At 39.6% G+C, this 14,922-nt stretch overlaps 1 pseudogene; it reads right to left on the bottom strand.

Moving 5' to 3' along the window:
* Positions 1-14,922, bottom strand: part of LOC105808752 — an 83,544-nt pseudogene that overhangs the window by 12,702 nt on the left and 55,920 nt on the right.

Raw genomic sequence — 14,922 nt, 5'->3', positions numbered from 1 at the left:
GCGTGAAGGAAAAATTTCCACTGAACTCTGCGTGTGTGGGTGTGAGTGTGTGTGTGTCTGTCTGTGTCTGTGTGTGTATGTAGTGGAGGGAAAAGATAAAAGAAAGAAAGAGAATGTGTTTTTTGTTGTTTGCTTCCCTGGGTAAATATGGCTATACATACATTCCAAGAGGATTCTACATTAGGTCATCTGTAGTGACCATGGGATGTTTCTAGGGAAACTTTTGCTTCATTCTTATTTCATTAAAGACAGAAACTACAAAACCCAATGAAAAACAATCAGTGTTTAAGTTGAGGTTGTAAAGGTAATAGTTGTTCAATGTATTGTTTTGTGTATTTCAAAATCATGCTTGCTTTTCCAACTCCAGCCCTGTCTTTTATATTTAATTTCAAGAAAGTATGGCATTCAGATCTGTTACTAAATCACACGCATGAGGTCAGTTTTGTCTTATCTGTTTTTCAGGATTGTTCCCACCTCTATCTCAAATGTTTTGATGCTCAAAGATGTCCCAGCCTTGTACATTACATAATATTTGAAAGCAGCAACTGCAAAAGCGCCATATTATACAATCAAATTTTATCATGATTGGTCAATTTAAAGAATGTAAAGCTACAGTGATGGAAAATCAACAATATGACCAATGAGGCTTCAGCAGAAAGTCACTTGATAAATTACCGTTCTTGTTCTTGGTGGTTTTGGTATATATCCATTCTGAAAGAGAAAAGAGATTAAAGATATGATTGGCCCTTGTTTTTATTTTGTGGGCTTGATATTTCTGACTGTCTTCCAGATATTTCTACCTGGATGTCCCACTGTCAACTCAAATTCAAGGTATCTTTATGGAAATAATTTTCCATGAAACTAAAGGATAAAGGAAGTGTTTAAACTCCTTGCACTGGCCTCATGATGCCCACAGTCAGTCCAGTGAATGTATCACGCCTCATTATCCACAACATATTAACACTTTGTGGAGCAAATTTTCATGTCATCCTTTCTTATGAATGTAGAATGCACTGTTCTACATTTTTTTCTTGTCAGAACTGCTCTGCTTTTAAGACCCAGATCAGTGCAGACTGTTCCAAGAAACTGTCATCAACCTCAAAGCCAGAAATGACCTTTCTTCCTACTGTATCCCTTCCTGTGGGTGTCTCTCTTTAGAGCATTCACACTGTGCAGGCCTGTGGTTACTAAAGCACAGCCCTCTGCCCAGGTAGGGGCTCACACCTCATACTCCCTCATGGCTTTAGATGCAGGTCAATAAATATTTACTGAACAAAGCCTTCTTATTTATTGTTAGAGTGGCACAGAGAAGCGCTGTCCGAGGTGTGCAACAGAAAGATCACTGTATTGGAGTCAAAAGACACGGGTTCATCTGTAGCAGAAACCCTGTCACTGCTTTGTCCACATCAGGGGATTGAATGAGGAGCAAAGCAGTTAGTTTAAAATGTAATTTATTTGTATTCTCTTTCAAGAACAAATTTGAGGTGGCTTATGAAAAGAAATATTGCCAAAATATTCTGTAATCTAAGAACTACCCATCCTGATGTATTTTTTTCAGATATATAATTCTACTATGTCACTTTTAACATTGGCCCCCAAGGTTTAAGACCCGTTTGCTTCCAATTTAAGTTACTTTCATGTGACCAAACGACACAGTTTATTAGTGGCAGAGTCAAGGCTACAATTTACTGTCCTTGAAATGAAAAGAGTTACTGTACTTAGAGGAGTAAGCTGTAGTATCAGTCAGCCATGGTCACACCTGGGGAACTTTATTAATAGTAACAGCATGTGCACTGGGACCTGGGCAAGGGGAGTCATGATGGTTTTCTGGACACTGAGAAATTCTGCTGAAGTCTGGTGTGACAGCCAAATCCTCGATTTAAGCTGTTTGTCACTAGATACCTCTATCAGGTGTTTCAGGGGAAATCCACCGCAGCGTATACTTAGCTTCCAGTTCTTGGATAGTTTGTAGCCTCCATTAATTTCAAATTCCCTGAGAGTCAACCACCTTCCAGCCTCACTCTTTATACACCTTTTGGAGGTTCCTGTAAGACCAAGACAAGCTGAGCTCCCAAGTGTGAAAACACCCAAACTTGGGCCTCCCCCACATTGGATCTGGATCCACCCACTTTGGGTTCAGGATCAGTAGCAGGAGAGTCTGAAAGGTCCTCTCTGATATTAGGGGCCCCACACTCAGGCTGAAAGGCCAGGGAATAAGGAAACTCCCTGCCATGTGTGAATATTTCTCTGACCTTCAAGCAGTGAGTCCTGTGTGACTTCACCCAGAGAGGACTCTTGCAGGCTTGCTCTTGGTTTCCTCTGGACTTCACCCCACGTGCCTTTTCCCTTTGCTGACTTTGCTTTGCATCCTTTCAGTCTTACAGAGCTGAGCTGTGAGTGTGGCTTTGTACCAAGTCCTAGCAGAGCTCCTAGCAAATCAGACCCTGGGGCTGGTCTTGGAGGTCCCCAAAGCAGATATCTACTGCTCAACAGTGTGCTATTTGTGTGGGTATTTTCCAGTTGAAAATCCTAGAAGACCAGGAAACTCACCTTTTTTCAATTTCTTCTTATATAGAGTCCCCTTCACCTTACCACAGGTCACAGGAAGTTTAGGAAGTTGAAAATTAATATTTTTATCTCTGTGAATTCTTGGACCTGCATGGAAGCGATTTTTTTATTCCATCTTCCTCTGCAACTGGGCAGCATCTCTCCCACCCTCTTCAGATCCTTCTTTTATAATTTAAAATGATTGCAGATTTTCCCCAGGAATTAGTTATACTTCAAGGTCTTTCTTTTATGGCAGATTAGATACCTGTAGATAATGTCATCCTCTGCTCCACCCTCCAAAATCCCACCCGACAGCCTGGGGCGGCAGGATCTGAGCTCTCAAGCTTGGTGGCCACATCCATTGCTCCCACAATGACTTTCCCCCTGGTGATTTGAAGGGACATTTTCAGCTCTATTATTGCTTTGAAGTTATGGAGATGGAGAAAAACCTGTCAGATTTTAGTCTTGTCTCCCTATTTGAGGCATCGCCTGAGGGAACAGAGAACAGGATGGCAGCAGGGAAGCGAATGGGGCACCAAGGAGGATGATGTCTGTCTCCCCCTTTGCTGTCTGCTTTGCTTCACTGTCCCTCACCTGAGCTTTCTTTGTTGCTGAAAGAGAAGCTTAGGGTGGGGGGTTCTAGAAGAAACTGCTCACTGCAGGAGGGGGGATGAGCAGAGGTTGATTAATGGGTACAAATCTACAATTAGATAGAAGAAATAAGACCTGGCATTTGATAGATCAGTAGGAGGTGTACAGTTAATATTAATCAGTTGTATATCCCAAAATACCTAGAGGAGAATAATTCAAATGTTCCTACTGTAAAGATAAGAACAAAATAGAATTTAACCATTCTTGGGTCTACCAGTCTTAATAACTACCTAATAACTACTAAAACTCTATGCAAACCTTTTAAAATAATAATGTGGTCAGAAGTAAAATAAAAATTTATTTTTTAAAAAGTTTGTTACCAGTTGGGACTAATAATTCTCGGCAAAGGAGTATATCAGGATGTTTAGGTGACTCTTCGGTTATCTCGGAGTATGAGCAGAAGCCTCAATGTCCAAGAATAATGCAACAGGAGCGCCTTACTCCTATATCCTAAGGCAACTTACTAGTCCAGCCCTGCTGCAAAGAACATGGTGGGGGATAGGGAGGCTGGTTCTGCTAGCATCAGCATTCCCCACCTCCAGGCCTTGTGAGAGAGGCTACATTTCTTTGGAGAGAATTGCCAGCCACCTCCCCTCAAGCCAAGCGAGAAATTTTTAAGACATCCGTGCAGGAGGTGGACCTCTGTCTCTGGGGTTTTCAGGGAGGGAGAGACTATCAGATTCACCCCTGAGAGCTGCCAAGCTGATGTCAGGGTTAGAGGAGTCAGTGTTGACAGAGGGCTGAGCTGGGAACCAGCGAGGGAATCAATGAAGAAACATGATTCTTATGGCCTGGTGGGGACCCTGTGGATGGGAATTGGACTGGGTGTTGCTGAGAGATACTCTCTCTGCCTGAGGTAACCACAACAGAAATATGGATCTTCTAGAAGGGCGGTCCGATGTGTAATTCCCAAGTGAGTTGGCCACCAACTGTAGAGAGGCAGTAGAATATGCTGCTTCTACTATACTAGTGGGAAATTTATAGCCAAATATATGTATAGTTATGTGGCCTGAGGAAAAGTTTTAGGTGACACACTTGTCTACAAATTTGAGGCAGGCATTGACTGAATGGAGAACAAGATCACAGCGGGGCATCTCGGCAGGAGACGGTGTCTGTCTTCTCTGCTTTCTTTACCTTCCTCCACAGAAGCTTTCTCCTGGCTGAAAGTGAAGCTCAGTAGTGTTCTAGGATCATCTGCAAATGATTCTAGCATAGGCTTTGCATTTTAGAACCTCTACCTGCTGGAGGTGGGGGGACTAAGGATCCAACTCAGTAGAAACAGGTATTAAGGTCTTAAAAAGAACTTGAGAATGGTGAGCTGCTGTTCCTACCCTTGTAGCCAGTGACATAGGGAGTCCCTTGAAGTCACTTCATGCTCAAGATGGCAAGTCGGGGTGGGGTGGGAGAAGCTGTCCATGGTCCTTAGGGAATCAGGTGGGGGGTTCACAGAATGTGAAGCCATGTAGGAAGTTGGGATGGGCCTCAGAGGACAGTCAGTCTAACTCACTTAATTTCACCTTACAAATGAGTAAACTGAGGTAGAAGAGGTGAAGTGGTAGACCTAAGTCCACACAATTACCACATGGTGGTGGGCAAGAGGACAGATGGCTACATCACTTGTGAGTTACACATGATTTTTAATGTAGACAACTAGTTGAAGCCTCAAAAGTTATCTGTTCAGCAGAGGCTGTATTGTAAGGAGCCCTTGGGCCCTGGGGCCTGGTTGCAGATTCACCACATATTATTTGTTTGTGGTGGTATTTTTTCTTTCCCTGACAGATTTTGCAAATTGACTCAAGCTGATATATTTCTCAAAAATAAGTACAACTACATAAAGAAATTAGAGTCCATACAAAAGATTAATGAAGCAAAAATCTGGTTCTTTGAAAAGATAATAAAAATTGATATGTCTCTCACTGGATTAACCAGAAGCAGAAAATAAATGACTCTAATAAACTCAATCAGGAATGAAAAAGGAGAAATTACAACTGATACCACAGAAATGCTAAATATCATCTCTGAATACTATAAAAATCTCTATGCACATAAACTTGAAAATGTGGAGGAAATGGACAAATTCTTAGAAACACACAGTCTTCCTAAGCTCAAGCAGGAAGAAATAGAATTCCTGAACATAACAATATCAAGCACTGAAATTGAAGCAGCAGTAAAAAACCTTACTAAAAAGAAAAGTCCTGGACCAGATGGTTCCACACTTGAATTTTACCAGACCTACAAAGGAGAACTGGTGCCTATCCTGCAGAAATTATTCCACAACATCAAGAAGGAATGAATCCTCCCTAACACATTTCACAAAGCCAACATCACCCTGATACCAAAACCAGGAAAGGACTCAACAACAAAAAAGAAAACTACAGGTCAATATCCCTCATGAATATAGATGCAAAGATTCTCAATAAAATCCTAGCAAATCGAATTCAGCTGCTCATCAAAAATATAATCAATCATGACCAAGTGTGCTTCATCCCAGTGATGCAGGATTGCTCAACGTACACAAAACTATAAATGTAATTCACCAAATAAACAGAAGTAAAAACAAAGATGACATGATCTCTCAATAGATGCAGAAAAAGCATTCCATAAAATTCAGCATCCTTTTATGATAAGAATGCTTGACAAAATAGGCATAGATGGGACTTACCTAAAAATGATAACAGCCATATATGACAAACCCACAGCCAACATCATACTGAAGAGGAAAAAATTGAAAGAATTCTGCTTAGAACTGGAACCAGACAAGTTTGCCCTCTATCACCACTTCTATTCAACATAGTGCTGTAAGTCCTAGCCAGAGCAATCAGACAAAAGAAGGAAATCAAGGGCATCCAAATGGGGCATAGGAGGACAAACTATTGCTCTTTGCTGACAATATGATCTTATATCTGGAAAACACCAAAGATTCTGCCAAGAGACTACAGGAATTGATAAATAAATTCAGCAAAGTCTTGGGTTACAAAATCAATATATGCAAATCAGTAGCATTCATATACAACAACAGTAGTCAAACTGAGAACCAAGTCAAAAACTTAATACCTTTCACAATAGCAACAAAGGAAATAAAATACCTAGAAATATATTTAACTAAGGAGGTCAAAGGCCTCTACAGGGAGAACTATGAAACACTGAGGAAGGAAATAGCAGAGAATGTAAACAGATAGAAAACCATGCCATGCTCGTGGGTCGGCAGAATCAACATTGCTAAAATATCTATACTACCCAACTTGATCTACAGATTCAATGCGATCCCTATTAAAATACCAACATCATTTTTTTTGCAGATCTCCAAAAAGTAATTCTGTGCTTTGTAGGGAACCAAAGAAGACCCCGTATAGCTAAAGCAACCTTAAGCAAAAAGAAGAAATTGGAAGGCATCAACTTATCAAACTTCAGCCTATACTACAAGGGTATAGTAACCAAAACAGCATGGTACTGGCACAAGAACAGAGACATAGACCAATGGAACAGGCCTGAGAACCCAGATATAAAACCTCATATAGCCATCTGACCTTTGACAAAACAGACAAAAGTATACACTGGGGAAAAGAATCCCTATTCAATAAATGGTGCTGCGAAAATTGGATGTGGATTGCCACATGTAGAAGACCAAAACAGGATCAGCGCCTCTCACTTCTCACAAAAATCAACTCACAATGGATGACAGACTTAAACCTAAGACATGAAATCATAAGAATTGTAGAATAAAATGTTGGAAAAACTCTTATAGACATCAGCCTAGGCAAAGAATTTATGAAGAAGACCCCAAAAGCAATCACATCATCAATAAAAATAAATAAATGGGACTTGATCAAATTAAAAAGCTTCTGTACAGCCAAAGAAACTATCACTAGAGTGAACAGACAACCTACAGAATGGTAGAAAATATTTACATGCTATACATATGATAAAGAACTAATAACTAGAATCTATATAGAACTCAGGAAAATCAGGAAGAAAAAATCAAACAACCCTATCAAAAAGTGGGCCAAGGACATGAACAGAAACTTTTCAAAATAAGATAGACTAATGGCCGAGAAACATATGAAAAATGTTCAACATCACTATCATCAGGGAAATCAAATCAAAACCACAATGAGTTATCACTTAACTCCAGTGAGAATGGCTTTTATCAAAAAGTCCCCAAACAACAAAGGTTGGTGTGTATGAGGAGAGAAAGTAACACTCTTACAATCCTGGTGGGACTGCAAACTAGTACAACCTCTATGGAAAGTAATATGGAGATATCTCAAAAGAACTATAAGTAGAAGTACCATTTGATCCAGCAATCCCACTACTGGACATCGACCCAAAGGAAAAAAAAGACATTCTATAACAAGGACATCTACACTTGAATGTTCATAGCAGCACAATTCACAATTGAAAATATGTGGAAACAACCCAAGCACCCATCAATACATGATTGGATTAATAAAATGTGGTATTTGTATACCATGGAGTACTACTCAGTCACAAAAAACAATGGTGAACTAACACCTCTTGTATTTTCCTAGATAGAGCTGGAGCCCATTCTCCTAAGTGAAATATCATAAGAATGGAAAAACAAACACCACCTATACTCACCATCAAATTGGTAGTAATTGATTAACACTTATGTGCACAAATGGTGGTGGCTCACGCGTATAATCCTAGCACTCTGGGAGGCCGAGGCGGGAGGATCATTTGAGCTCAGGAATTCGAGACCAGCCTGAGCAAAAGCAAGACCCCGTCTCTACTAAAAATAGAAAGAAATTAGCGGGACAACTAAAAAAATATATAGAAAAAATTACCCGGGCATGGTGGTGCATGCCTGTAGTCCCAGCTACTCGGGAGGCTGAGGCAGAAGGATTGCTTGAGCCCAGGAGTTTGAGGTTGCTGTGAGCTAGGCTGATGCCATGGCACTCTAGCCTGGGCAACAGAGTGAGACTCTATCTCAAAAAAAATTAAAAACAAAACAAAACCCTTATGTGCACAAATGGAAGTAACATTAATTGGTTGTCTGGCAGGTGGGAGGGGGGAGTGGGAGATGGGTATATTCACACCTAATGGGTACTGTGCATCTGGGGGATGGGCACACTTATAGCTCTGACTTGGGCAGTGCAAAGGAAATATATGTAACCTAAGCATTTGTACCCCTGTAATATTTTGAAAAAAGAAATGTAAACAACAATAACAACAACAAAAACTTAACTTGGTCAATGCAAAAAAATTGGGGAAAACGAAAACAAATAAAAATAGCAGTACAGCTATAAAAATGATACAAATGAAAAATACAGCACGATTAAAAAAAGAAATTAGGAGAAAATATTTGCTAATAAAATCACAGAAAAAAGATATTAATTTATTTAAAATGCATGTATGTATGTATTTATTTATTTTACCTCTAAGTCAGCCTCTTTTCCTTGGGAATCTGTAATTCAGAGTAAAGTTTATTCTAGGTCTGCCTGTCCTTCTCCCTGAGAAAATAGAAAAATGTAAAACAGATGCTTTCCAATAGTTGTACATAATAGTGCTTTTCAAAAAGTCCATTAACTTTTCAAGAGCCTAACACACAAAGAAAAATATATAACACATGTCTTTGCAATTGCCAAGACTTTGATGGTTAACCTGGATTCATCCTGGATTTTATTTTCTTTACTCTGACGTTAATCCAAAGTAATTTACCCCCCCATTAATAAAAAGGGATTTAATATAGAGTTTCACTTATATCCCAAGGAACACTCTGAGAATAATAATAATGAGAGCTAACACTTAAGTACTTATTATGTGCTAGACATTAATACAAGACCTTTATATCTACTAATTTATTTATAACATAGGGACTTTTACTACCCCCATTGCCAATGAAGAAACTGAAGCTTACAGGGGTCAACTGTGTTGGGAGCTACAGGCCTACTGACTGTAGGATTATGAAGAGGCATCATTCCCTCCCACAGGCCTCCCTGGGTAAGGGAGGGACCTGACTAGCCTTCTTGTGAGATATTCAGTCCAGGAGAATCACTGGTGGATGGGGTGACCCTGCAGGGGTGTGGACCACCCAGGTGCTGGGAGTCTAAGAGGGAGGTGGCAAACAGCCAGTTCCTGCACTGGGGGAACATCAGTTGATTGGTTCTGTCTAAACTGCGTCTCTGAAGGACTCACAAATGAACGTGGCTCATGCATCCACCACATCTGGGAGCCACCAAGGACAGATCACGACAGGGCCATCCCTGCTCCTCACCACTTCCTTCTCTCCCTCTTCCCAGACCCAGATCAGCCGAAAGCAACAGATACTGACAGGAGTTAGGGAGGGAGTGAGGATGGAAGAAGGTGTCAGCCTCACCCAGCTTCTTCGCTACATACTTTCCAGTTTTATTATTATATCAGCTCAGGCTTTTTAATATTGAACGAGATACCACCACTGCTAGAAAGGACTGGCTCAGCTCTGAGGCTTACCTGAGACTTCATCCATGGGCAGGCAAAGAACTATTGTGGGAACAGGTTTGAAAGGATGTAGGAGGAGGAATAAATGTGATTTCTGTTTAGACTTACCAAATCCAACTATTTTAATAAAGCAGGTAAGGTTGAGAGGTTTCCACAAAAACCAGTAAAAATTCAAAGGAAAAGAAATCTTAGGCCTGGGTAAGTATAAATTGGTATATAACCAAGATGATAAAGATAGTATGGAGACAGAAATGATAGAAATGGTAGAGCTGTTAGATGCATACGTTTATGTATATTATGGCTATATTAAAAGTAATTTATGATTGAAAATATTTATTTCATTTACATAAATATATGTATATATGTGTATATAAGTGACAGAAGTAATTAGAAGTAATGGAAAAAAAGCAAAATATATCCAAATATGCCATAACCCTAGAGGAGAAAGCCCTGTGAACTTTACGGTGTTGTATAAACTACTAAAAGTATTTTCTTTTATTTTCCTGTTTTTTTATTTTTTGGTTGTTTTTGAGATTGGGTCTTGCTCTTGCCCAGGCTAGAGTGCAGTGGCATCATCATAGCTCACTAAAACCTCAAACTCCTGGGCTCAAGTGATCCTCCTGCCTCAGCCTCCCGAGTAGCTGGGACTACAGGTATATGCCATCATGCCTGGCTAATTTGTAAAACATATGGTTTAGAGAAGGGGTCTCCCTATTGCCTAGGCTGGTCTCAAAATCCTGGCCTCAAGTGATGGTTCTGGCTTGACCTTCCAAACTACAGGATTATAGGTGTAAGCCACTGCACCCAGACTAGAAATATTTTATATGATGTAAAAAAAAAAATGAACAAGAGAAATAGAGTATGCAAAAGAAACATAAGTAGAATAGGAGAAAGAAGGAAAAAGAAGAGCAACAAAGATGAGGAAGAAAAGGAGGAATACAATAGAAATGAAAAACTGCAGAACCTGATGCAGAGAACGAAACCTCACATCTTTTTCATCCTCTAGTTCTGGGGTCCCCAACCCCTAAGCCATGGACTGGCACCGGTCTAGTCCATGACCTGTTAAGAAAGGAGGCACACAGAAAGAGGTGAGTGGTCAGTAAGCAAGCAAAACTTCATCTGTATTTTTTTTTATTTCAGAATATTATGGGGGTACAAACATATTGGTTACATGTAATGCCTTTGCCTCACCCAAGCCAGGGCTACAAGTGTGCCCTTTCCCCATACAGTGCACTCCACCTCCATTGGTTGTGAGTTTACTTCCCCCAACCCCTGCCACCTGACTGCCACCCAGTGAATATTACTACCATGTGAGCACCTTAGTGTTGATCAGTTAGCACAAATTTGATGGCAAGTACATATGGTGCTTGTTTTTCCATTCTTGTGATATCTTGCTTTGAAGGATAGACTCAAGCTCTATCCAGGATAATATAACAGGTGCTAGATCACCATTGTTTTTTGTACTTGAATAGTATTACATGGTATACATATACCCTATTTTATTAATCCACTCATGTATTGATGGGCACTTGGGTTGTGTCCACATCTTTGCAATTGTGAATTGTGCTGCCATAAACATTCGAGTGCAGATGTCTTTATTATAGAATGTCTTTTTTTCCTTTGGGCAGATGCCTTGTAGTGGGATTGCTGGATCTAATGGTATTTCTATTTTTGGCTCTTTGAGATATCTCCAAATTACTTTCCACAGGGGTTGTTTATGCACCCAACACAGGAATGCCCAGATATATAAAGCAAACCCTGTTGATCTAAATAGCCCTGTAAACAGTAATGCCATAGTAGCTGGGAATTTCAACATCCCACTGACTGAACTGGATGGACCCTCCAAGCACAAAATAAGCAAAGAAACAATGGACTTAAACAGAGCTTTAGAACAAATGTATCTAACAGACATCTACAGAACATTTCACCCAAATAAAGCCAAATATACATTCTTCTCATTAGTCCATGGAACTTTCTCCAAAATCAATCACATCCTAGGCCACAAATCAGATCTCAACAAATTAAAAAAAACAGAAATTATACCATGTATCTTCTCATACCACAGTGATATAAAACTAGAGATCAATTCCAAGAGAAACACTCACCACTTCACAAAGTCATGGAAATTAAACAATCTATTGCTGAATGACTATTAGGTCAAGGAGGAGATCCAGATGGAAATCAAAAGATTCTTTGAACTAAATGATAAGGGGGACACAAGTTATTAAAATCTGTGGGATACAGTAAAGCATTCCTGGGAGTAAAACTAATAGCATTAAATGCTCACATCCGAAAGACAGAAAGCTCACAAATCAACAAACTAATAAACCATCTCAAGGAACTGGAAAAGGAAGAGCACATTAATTCTAAACCTAGCAGAAGAAAAGAAATAACTAAGATCAGAGCAGAACTAAATTAAATTGAGAACAAAAGAACTATACAGAAGATCAATAAAACCAAAGTTGGTTTTTCGAAAAGATAGACAAAATTGACAGCCCTCTTGCTAGATTGACAAGAACTAGAAAGGGAAAGACTCTAATAAACTCGATTAGAAATGAAAAAGGAGAGGTCACTACAGACATCATGGAAATACAAAACATTATCTCTGAATATTATGAAAATCTCTATGTCCAAAAACTACAAAATGTGGAGGAAATGGACAAATTCTTGGAAACACCCAACCTCCCTAACGCTCAATCAGGAGGAAATAGAATTCCTGAACAGACCAATATCAAGCCCAGAAATTGGAGGAGCAATAACAATCTTCCAACAAAAAAAGTGCTGGACCAGACGGGTTCACACTCAAATTTTACCAAACCTACAAAGAACTCATACCTAAACTGCAGAAATTATTCCACAACATTGAGAGGGATGGTATCCTCTCCAACTCATTCTACGAAGCCAATATCACCTTGATACAAAAGCCAAGAAAGGACACACAAAAAAAGAAAACTACAGACCAATATCCCTCATGAACATAGATGCAAAAATCCTCAACAAAATCTTACCGAATCCAACACCACATCAAAAAAAATACTTCATCTGTATTTACAGCTGCTCCCCATCTCTTGCATCACTGCCTGAGTTCCGCCTCCTGTCAGATCAGTGGCAGCATTAGATTCTTAGAGGAGCCAGAACCCTACTGTAAACTGCACATGCAAGGGATCTAGGTTGCATGCTCCTTATGAGAATCTAATGCCCACTCCCTGCCAAATCTCCCCATCTATGGAAAAATTGTCTTTCATGAAACTGGTCTCTGGTGCAAAAAGGTTGGGGATGGCTGGTCTAGTGCATGCAGTGTGGCATATGCTCTGGTTGAGTTTGTTTTAAATAATCCTGTGTTTCCCAGGCTTAGATGGGATGTGGCACCAGTATTCTGGCTTCTGCTGAATTGATTCAAGTTCCCTCTGTCTGTTTCGCCTTGTTCCGTTGTGGGCTATATTCAGTAGTTAAAACACACATTTCTAACACTTTTTTCTGTTCCCTCATTTCCTAATCAGGGCTGGCATGCTTCTGGCCACATAGCTCTGTGCTACATCCCAGGTTCCAGCTCCTGCTCTTGCCAAAGGATCTCAGGTGACAAGACTGGGTTTGAATCAACAGAGAATCTGAATTTTCCTCCTTATCTAAGGGAATCAATGACTTTGCTTGCAAATGTGGAGAACAAGTAGGCAGATTCTTATTTGTCATCCATAATCATTCTTTCTTTCTTCCATAAGGATAGAATTACAGCTGACTGCCTGGCCAGTGATTCTGTTTCTCGGCCTCACTCAGCTAGCTCTTGGCGCTGTGATGAGGTTTTGGCCAATGGGATGTGAGCAGAATCTTCTGCGTCTTTCCATTAAAAGAAATGAATAGCTGATTCTGTTGTTCATTTCTTTCATTCCCACAATGGTTGGGAAACAATGTCATCTAGACAACCTTCTTGGACCTGGAGTTGGAAACCACATGTTAAGGAAGGCAGATTCTTCCTGACACTTCTGGACTGTTAGATGAAAGAGAAATGAATTATTTGGTTCAAAACACAGTATTTTGGGATCTTTTTGTTTCAAAGACTTAGTCTTGTACTCTAATCCATTAGTTATGAAGCTACCATGGCCCATAGGAGATTTGGGGGCTACAGCAAGGATGGGGTCTGGCAGGAAGGTCAGGACCACAGCAAGCTCAAAGGAATGAATACTCACATTTTTTCTTACTTCCTTGGAGACTATTTTCATTGTCTATATGTCTTCTCTTTTCCCCTTTAAACAGAAAAGAAAGAAAATAATCCTTTAGAGCTATAAACAAAGATTTACATGCATTGTATGTCAGTAGTTGTCAAGTATTTTATTTTTAAGTCTTCCTCCCACTTTTGTGGGGCTAAATCCCCAGTTACCAACATCCTGTCTCAGTTGTCATCACACAGAAAACGACAATAACCACAAAACAACATTTACACAGTTCTAGCCATTTACCCTATGGTTTTACATAACCACATGAGGTCCTATCATTCACAATAAAGAAAATTCAAAAAGCAGCTGAAATCAGGCAGAAGCTGACAGCAGAAAAAGGAGAGTGTCAAGAGAGTTGAACAACAGTAGATCTCTGAAATCACCAATAAAGTAAACCTTTTGGAATTCAGAGGCAGGCCTTGAAAAGCTAAAGCTATAACCCATGTTTATGACAGCTAGAAGTTAAGAAAGAATTAGAAGGAAAAATGAAAACTCCATCAGAGAAATAAAGACAAATTTAGAAGGAGAATAAAGGAGATTAGACATTTTGGAAATTAAAGCAAAGGATATAGATTATATAAATAAGAAAAGCAAACAAGGAATTTTAAGAACAATCAGAAAAAATGAGAGAGAAAATAATCAATGGAAAGCAGTGAACAAATCATTGAAATTCCTGAATAAGAAAATCAAAATAATAGAAAAAATACTTAAAGATAAATTCAAGAAAAAAGTTTATGAAATTATAAAATGGAAGTACGTATCAAAAGTTCATATATTTTCACCCTGTAGCAGAGAAATCAACTTTAAACAGTCAACACTAAGATATATTCCAGAAAATTTACTGGACTTTATTTATTTATTTATTTTTTGAGACAGAGTTTCACTTTGTTGCCCTGGTTAGAGTGAGTGCCGTGGTGTCATCCTAGCTCATAACAACCTCACACTCCTGGGCTCAAGCGATCCTACTGCCTCAGCCTCCCAAGCAGCTGGGACTACAAGGCATGCGCCACCATGCCCGGCTAATTTTTTCTATATATTTTTAGCTGTCCAATTAATTTCTTTCTATTTTTGGTAG

This window comes from Propithecus coquereli, unplaced genomic scaffold, assembly GCF_000956105.1.
Source record: "Propithecus coquereli isolate 6110/MARCELLA unplaced genomic scaffold, Pcoq_1.0 Scaffold18, whole genome shotgun sequence".
NCBI classification, from domain to species: domain Eukaryota; kingdom Metazoa; phylum Chordata; class Mammalia; order Primates; family Indriidae; genus Propithecus; species Propithecus coquereli.
The sequence above is the reverse complement of the archived record's forward strand: the minus strand, read 5'-3'. Positions and strand labels throughout refer to the sequence as shown.